The 7,000-nt window shown below is 59.7% G+C and overlaps 1 protein-coding gene across 3 annotated transcripts in view; it reads right to left on the reverse strand.

Annotated features, from left to right (window-relative positions):
* Window positions 1-7,000, reverse strand: part of ARHGAP26 (Rho GTPase activating protein 26) — a 157,885-nt gene that overhangs the window by 130,887 nt on the left and 19,998 nt on the right. Inside the window, exon 1 of one of the 3 annotated variants that reach the window (XM_026858407.1) lies at window positions 2,132-2,150. The exons of the other annotated variants lie outside the window; for them this stretch is intronic. The gene's annotated coding sequence lies outside the window, so the exon portion shown is untranslated. Of the gene's footprint in view, window positions 1-2,131; window positions 2,151-7,000 lie in introns of those variants that run through there. 3 annotated transcript variants of the gene reach the window in all.

A 7,000-nucleotide genomic window follows, 5' to 3' on the forward strand; every position in this document is an offset into this window, starting at 1 on the left:
GTATGGGGTGGAGGGGGAAGAGTGCCAGGAAAAGAGGGAAAACAGCCTCGGTTCTGCTGGCCACAGTGACAGCCGCTCGCGTGCCCGGGGGAGGAGGGAGGGATGATTCACACCGAGCACCGAGAAGCGAACAAGCTGTGCGGGTTTTGGTACGAGCTCCCCCTCGCTTTGCCCCCCCCTTCCCACCCACTGCGGTCACGCTACAGCTACTCATCACGCTGCATCCAAACCTGGTTTAAAACTGGCAGATAAAAAAAAGAAAAAAAAAAACAAAAAAAAACAAAAAAACCCAAGCACAGTGACAGGATACCCAGGAAAGCCTGACCTCCTGCTGTCCCGCTGCCGGCCGGTGCAAAAGGGCTGCCCAAACCACTGCAGGGTTTGCTTTGCCACGCTGCTGCCGCCGCCCCTCGGCCAGGGCAGGGGTCCCTGAAGCCCCTTTGCTCAAGTGGGGGGATGTAAACCCCTGGAGCAGCCCTGCCCCACTCTGTGCACGGCTACACAAGGATTTCAGGGTGCCTACGGGGAGGGGTGAGAGCAGAGGGGTCAGCATTCCCCCTCTGCCAGCCGGGGAGGGGGCTGGCAGCACCACGAGGGCCGAGCCCGCTCACCACGTCCTATCCTGTCCCGCTCCAGGCTTCTGCCCGGCTGGGACCAGCCAGGGAAGCACGGCATGTGCCAACCTGGAGAAAAGCAGGGGGCCAGGCAGCAGAGCCCCGGCACCACCGCCTCCCACCCTCCCCGCAGCAACCATGGGAACAGCATTTCCTCGTACGCATTTTCAACGTCATTGTGAGTTGCCACCCCCAAAGGAAAAATAAATAAATAAATAAATAAATAAATAAATGTAGGAAATCAAAAGAGCCCACCACCCCCAGCCCATGTCCCGGGGCACACAGGTAATGCCACAGACACCGCATGCACCGCTCGGCACGGCGGGATGGCCGGAACAAATGGAGACACGAGATGGGGCTGTTCTGGCACAGCTGCAGCCTTGGAAAGACGGCCTCTTGACCCAAATCAGGCAAATCTGCTCCGTGCTGGAAGTAGGAGCAGGACCCAGCAGGTACCCAGCTCCCGGTGCTGGAGGAACACCAGGACATCCCACCCTGCGCCTCTGCATCCCTCTCTCCGGGTCCACCCAACCTCCTGCTCAGACTTTTCTCTCCAGCAGCGCACACCCTGCCTCTCAAAGCCACTGTTTCCTCCCCAGTCCATCCCCCGCCAACCCAAAAGGGTTGAGTTTAACCTGACGCAGGACACCTGGTCTGTGCTGGTGCCACAGCCAGGCAGTGGCATCCGCCAGGTCAGCAGCTTCTCCGGACACCGCCTGGGACATGCACCCAGAGGTGCTCTGTGGCATGCTTCCAATTAAAAAGATCTCCAAGCCCCACTAATGAGCCTTCTGCCAGCATAATTTAAAAGACGTAATCACGCACACTCTCCTGCACGCCCAGGCCCTTCTGCTCACCAGCTTCCCCCCCGACCCGGTGCTGCCGAGAGCCTGGATCTGGCTAGAGCCCCGCGGAGGTGGCAGCCGTGGGGTCACAGCCGGAGGGACTCGAGGAGCCCACCCCGCTCAGGAGCTGGGCTCTCCCCATTGCTCCCCACACACAGCAGCACCCAGGGGTCACAGCTGTGGATGGGGGAGACGCTGGGAAGACAGACGATGCCTGGGGGTGTCGTCACGAGCCTCCTGCACGGATCACGACCCTGGGAACCACTGCAACGGCCCAGCAGGACAAAGGGCTGTCGCACCCTGGGTTTTCCTTCTTACAAACCCGGCTGAGCCCCACGGGGTCAGTGTGCCACGCTCTGGAGCCAACGCTGGCTGCAGAACTGTCCCTCCACGACTCACGGTGCAGACCCACCAGCAGAAACAAAGAGCATCCCCCGAGCAGGAACATGTTCCTGTCGCTAAGTTCCACCAGAGAGGAAGAGGAGGAGCTTTCAAGTTGGGCTGAAAATAAAGCAGAGTATTATCATTTGTATTACCCCTCGTTTGAATAAAATACCAGACGAGCTATTAAATATGTGACTGCACAAGCCACACAGGTCATGCAAGGGAGGGAGAAGTCCTCTTTGCCTTTGGCCCTGCTGGTGCAGAACTGGCAGAGCTGTAACCACATACCTCTCAGTACTCCCCACACCAAACGTTTCCTTCAGCCCTCTGAAAGAAAGAGAGGGGAAAAATACACGGGGAGCCACCTTACACCTTCACTGGGTGAACAAAGCAGGAAAAATCAGAATCATCTTAGCAAGCAAACCCCAAACCCACGTGCTTTCCACCCAGACTGGCCCTGCGGTTTGCTTGCCCAGCCAAGGCAGAGGGCCCAGGGTGGCCTCGCGGGGGGCCCGGCCGTGCCCCACCGCTGCCAGAGACACCCCACCCCTGCGAGCACGGGGCGAAGCTGGGTCCCACCGCCCAGGAAGGGACCGGGGCTGCTGCCCGCACGAGCCCCAGGAAATCCTCCCCGCCGCGAGGCAGCAATTTCAATTCCTCGGCCCTTGGAAGATGCGAAAGGGGCTTGTGTGGCAAGAGCGGCGTGAGTCACCGTCGCAGCCCTCGCACCCCACTGCTGCTCGTAGGCGGCCGGCACCGAGCGCTCGACGGTGGCAGCCAAACCCCATTTCTCATGGCACAAGCAGAGCAGAAGCGAACGCGAGCAGCCACAGCAACCCAACGGGGGGGAAGGTTGTTTTTATTTTTGCACCCTCCAGAAAGCATAACACTCCTTTTCCTCCAGACCCAAGCCTGCAGAAGTACAGCTGTCTCCTGGCCAGGAGCACGGCTCTAACCATTCGTGTTTGCACCTGCACAAATAAGGGCTGTTCCTGGAAAGGCCAGGCCTAACCCTCTGTATCCCAATCCTTCCTCTGCGTGCGGGCGACGGGAAGGTTTGGGCTGTTACTGCTTTCTTCAGGGACAAGAAGGACTTCGGGTTTCTCCTCCCCAGGGCTGGCAGGTGCCTGCAGTGCTGGGGCACACGGACCTGACACCCCAGAGAGCACCAGGTTACAAAGCCACCCAAGCCACGGCTCTTCCTCCAACACACCCGCAGGCAAACGAGGCCATTGCGTGTGCACGGCGCCACGTTCTCTGTCTGCAGCTCTACCCACCCAAGCCAGGGCCTCCCCAGACTCTGGGGTGCCACTCCCGGGGGCACCGAGCTTGCCAAACTGGGGGGCAGGCAGGGAGAGGCAGAAACGGTACCAAAGCCGGATGGGGCAGAAGGAAACTGAAGGCATCGGCCAAATCTGAATTGTTTCCTTATTGCCAGCCTGAGCCTTGTTTGTATCGAAAGGGAATTAACTGCTCATGTTAAACACTGGACAGAAGTTTCACTTTCCCTTCCAGGCGAGCTGTGGAGTCGGCACCAGCCCCGGGTAGGGCACGGCCGCACCACACCACAGGCACAGACGTTTCGGGAAGGCTCGGTTTCAGCAAGAGCCTGCTGAGACGTGACCAGAATCTGTGTGCAAGCGCAGGGTCCACGAGCCGAGCCCAGCACGGCGACGGCACCGCCAGGAACCACACAACCACCCCACTCTGCTTTTTAAGCTGCACGGCAGGCACGGAGCAGGATGTGTCCCAGGAAACCCCACAGCCTCAGAAAAATCCCTCCTGGTATCACCCATGGCGGTAGCAGAGGCCACCCCCGCGACCCCAGCGCTATGCGGGCAAGCACGGATCGTCCCAACAAACAGCCAAAGGAAAAAGGATCCAAAACCCCAAACCAGCCCGACTGGGCCTCTCGGGAGCACAGGCACCTCCACCCTTCCCACGAGAGCCCCGGGCACGGCCCAGCCCGGCCGGGGTCCGGCCCTCACACCCCTCACCGGGATGAGGGCTGCAGAGCCCCCGCCGGCCCCGCCGCCCAAATTGCAGCCTGGGACGTGCGAGCGCAGCAGCAGCCGGGGCGTGGACGAGTTCGGTGGCTTCAAATTAGTGCCTGGGAGCTGGAGGAAAAAGCAAAACAAAACAAGAGCAGAAACGTGGCAGGGCACCACCGGACTGCAGCTCCGACGTCCAAAGGAGACGACAGACCCACAGCCCCATCCCCACGGGGACACAGCACGGGAGACCCGGGGGCTGCGGGCAGGAGGAAGAGGAGGAGGAGGAAGGGAAGGAGGAGGGTGTCCCCGCTCAGCCCCTCACAGCAGTACAGGGGAGGCGACGGCTGCCAGCCACCTGCAGCCCCACATCCTCCATCCTTACGTGCGTTGCTCGTTTTCCAAAGCAAGCACCGTCATTTTCTCTGCAGCACCACTGGGGCGGCTGGCCTGGACGTCCCCCTCCCCAGAAGCAGAGGGGCTGGTGGCACTGCCGACACCACAGGCAGCTGCCACACCAGGACCAGCCGCCAGCCGGGACACAGCTCCCTGCCTGCCCCTTCCGCAGGCACAGGGAACACGGAAAGGAGCAAAATGCTTCTGTATCCCTGGTACCGATGGTCACCCCAGCTCCTTCGCTGGAGAACAAGTTTTACAGCATCCGAGTTTCAAGTTTATTATTTATGTCTCACTTGAGGTCTCTGAATTTGCAAAACTTTCTGAATTATTTATGTATGGCGTGTAAGGGAGAAAGAGGGACATGCTTTGCTGAAAACCAGGTCACTCCTAATTCCAGCCAAGCAGCAAAGGGAGACAAAAGAAATAGGCACAAATACTCACTGGGGTGAAAAAAAAAAAAAAAAACAGTATTTCTATATATACATATATATACCCGCACTCCAGAGATGCCCACAGAATCAGAGGATATTTAGCAAGACCAGCCCTCCAGCAAATGAGGATTCTTTTCAACCTTCTGAATTTATTCCTTATTAAATGAAGGAGAAAGCACTCTGAATCAGCTCCATTTCTTGCCATACCTTCACAGAGGGCAAAAATGGGGAAGCTGTAGAACAGCTCCTCCACCAAACCCAGAGAGAGACTTCATGGGCCTTTACACCAGCCTCACCGTCCCTGCACGCCGCTCCTGCCTGCGCGGGTGTTGGCAGAGTGGGGTCTGCGCAGGGGGCTTCCTCCCTCCTGCACCTTCCTCCCCGCCACCTAGCCTCACCACAGCCCCATCGAAGCCAACCTCCGCCTCGCTCCTCGCTGAGACACAAAGAGTTACGTTCCCCTCGCGCCTGTCTTAAAACAAAGAGGATGTGAAACATTCAGCAGAAAATGCAAGAGGAAGGAAAATGAGAGAGGATATTGCCAAGACTTCAAGTAACTTCGGTTGCAGGCTGCCTGGCTGTGCCAAGAGCCGAGACACCCTCCGAGCCCCTTGCTCCAGCAGCAGCGTGCCCCGAGCTGGGGATCTGCTGCTCCCCGAACCTGCCCGGCCCTGCACCCGCACGTCCTCCACGACAGCCAAGGACCGTACGTGGAGGCGATGCCTGCGGTGAGGTAAGGCCACCCTGCCCAGCCACGGGGAGACGAACCGCTTGGAGACACCGGAGAAAAATAAAAGCTGGGTAAGAGAAGCAAGTGCCTGGTCGTTGTCAGAAATGGCCACCAGGTCCCACCTGCACCGTCTCATGGCAGTGCTGTCCCAAACACCTGAGGTGGTGAAATGGAAACACCCAGCAAGAGGCAGTGCAGCATCATTCCACGCCTGGAGCACCTCCATCCCCACGGATGGACGCCCAGAGGGTCTGTAATGGCCCACGCACAGCCAGAGCTCGGACCTGCCACCCGCCGGGGGCAACGCCTGTGGAAAGAGCTGGGCTAGATGCTGTCTGGCGCCAGGTCGCTGCTGGAGAAGCCAGAGGCATCACTGGAATTGCATGAGAAGGGGCCACCCGCAGTGGAGGGACGCATGGGACAGCCGAGCATCACAGCCAGGGAGGGGACACTCACCCTCAGCCCCTAGCACCCCCAAACCTCCCCACAAAGGGCCCTGCAGCCCCTCTGTGGGGAGCTTGCGGCCACACACGGATGCGAGACAGCCACAAGGCCAGGCAGCGCCGGCGCTTGGGCATTAATTAACACTCCAGCAAAATCACCATTACTCATGGCCCCGCTGACCACAGCCAGGGCATCAGTGGAACACACCCCCGGCCCTGTACAGGAATTAAGGTCTAATCCATGAACGCATTCAACAGAGGCTTCAAAACAGTTCAGCCATAAAAAAACACCCTTATCTCCGGAGGCCGGCGAGCCTTCTTCCTGCCCCGGCGCGGGCAGCCAGGGCACGGGGGCTGTGCAGCACGGCCACGGAGCCCCCCAGCAGCCACGAGCACACCCAAAAACACCCGATGCGCAGCGTGACCGGGGTGAGGGCACAGCCAGCCCCCTCAGCCAGCACCTGCCCATCGCCCCGGGAAAAGTCCCCGCTGACTAAGTCCAGAGACAAACACCCTTGGGACCCACCCGTTAATTCTTAAAATCTATTTTCAGCGTAGAACGACGCTGTAGGGTTTGTTCTGGGATAAAATGAACGCTCCAGGCAGGGCCAGGCACAGGCTGCCTTCAGCTCGACAGGCAAACGCACCGCAGCAGAAGGCAGCTCAGACCTGCAGAACCATAACTGCACCGATAGCTACCGGGTTGGGTTTTTTTTTCACCCAAAATGCCAAGAATTGCCACAACCGGGGCCCCTGTAGTTCAGACGTCCCCAGGTGCTGCACCTGCGGGGCTCGGTGTGAGATCCGAAGGGGAGCGGGCAGGAGTCAGCCCCGCAGCTCCCTCCCAGGACGGGATGGGGTGGTGGGCTCGGCTGGAGGTCACCGGCCTGCACGCGCCGGGGGCGACACGGCCGCGCCTCAGGTGCCAAAAGAACCCCAGCGCATCCCCGAGGTCAGGCCGGGGGGTCAGCGGCGAGGCCACGGAGGGCTCCACGGCACGGGTGTGCGTGGACGTGCCCCTCTCCCACCACCGAACCAGAGCAGGGCAGGGCGAGCTCGGCGAGGTGACGACTGGCGCTGCCGGCGTTCTGGGTACAGGAACGTACTGTCTGGGGCGGTGATTTGGGTCAAAGAAAGTTAAAAAAGGAAGAAACCCCAAATGA

This window comes from Athene cunicularia (assembly GCF_003259725.1).
Source record: "Athene cunicularia isolate RWA chromosome 13 unlocalized genomic scaffold, athCun1 chr13_part1, whole genome shotgun sequence".
NCBI classification, from domain to species: Eukaryota; Metazoa; Chordata; class Aves; order Strigiformes; family Strigidae; genus Athene; species Athene cunicularia.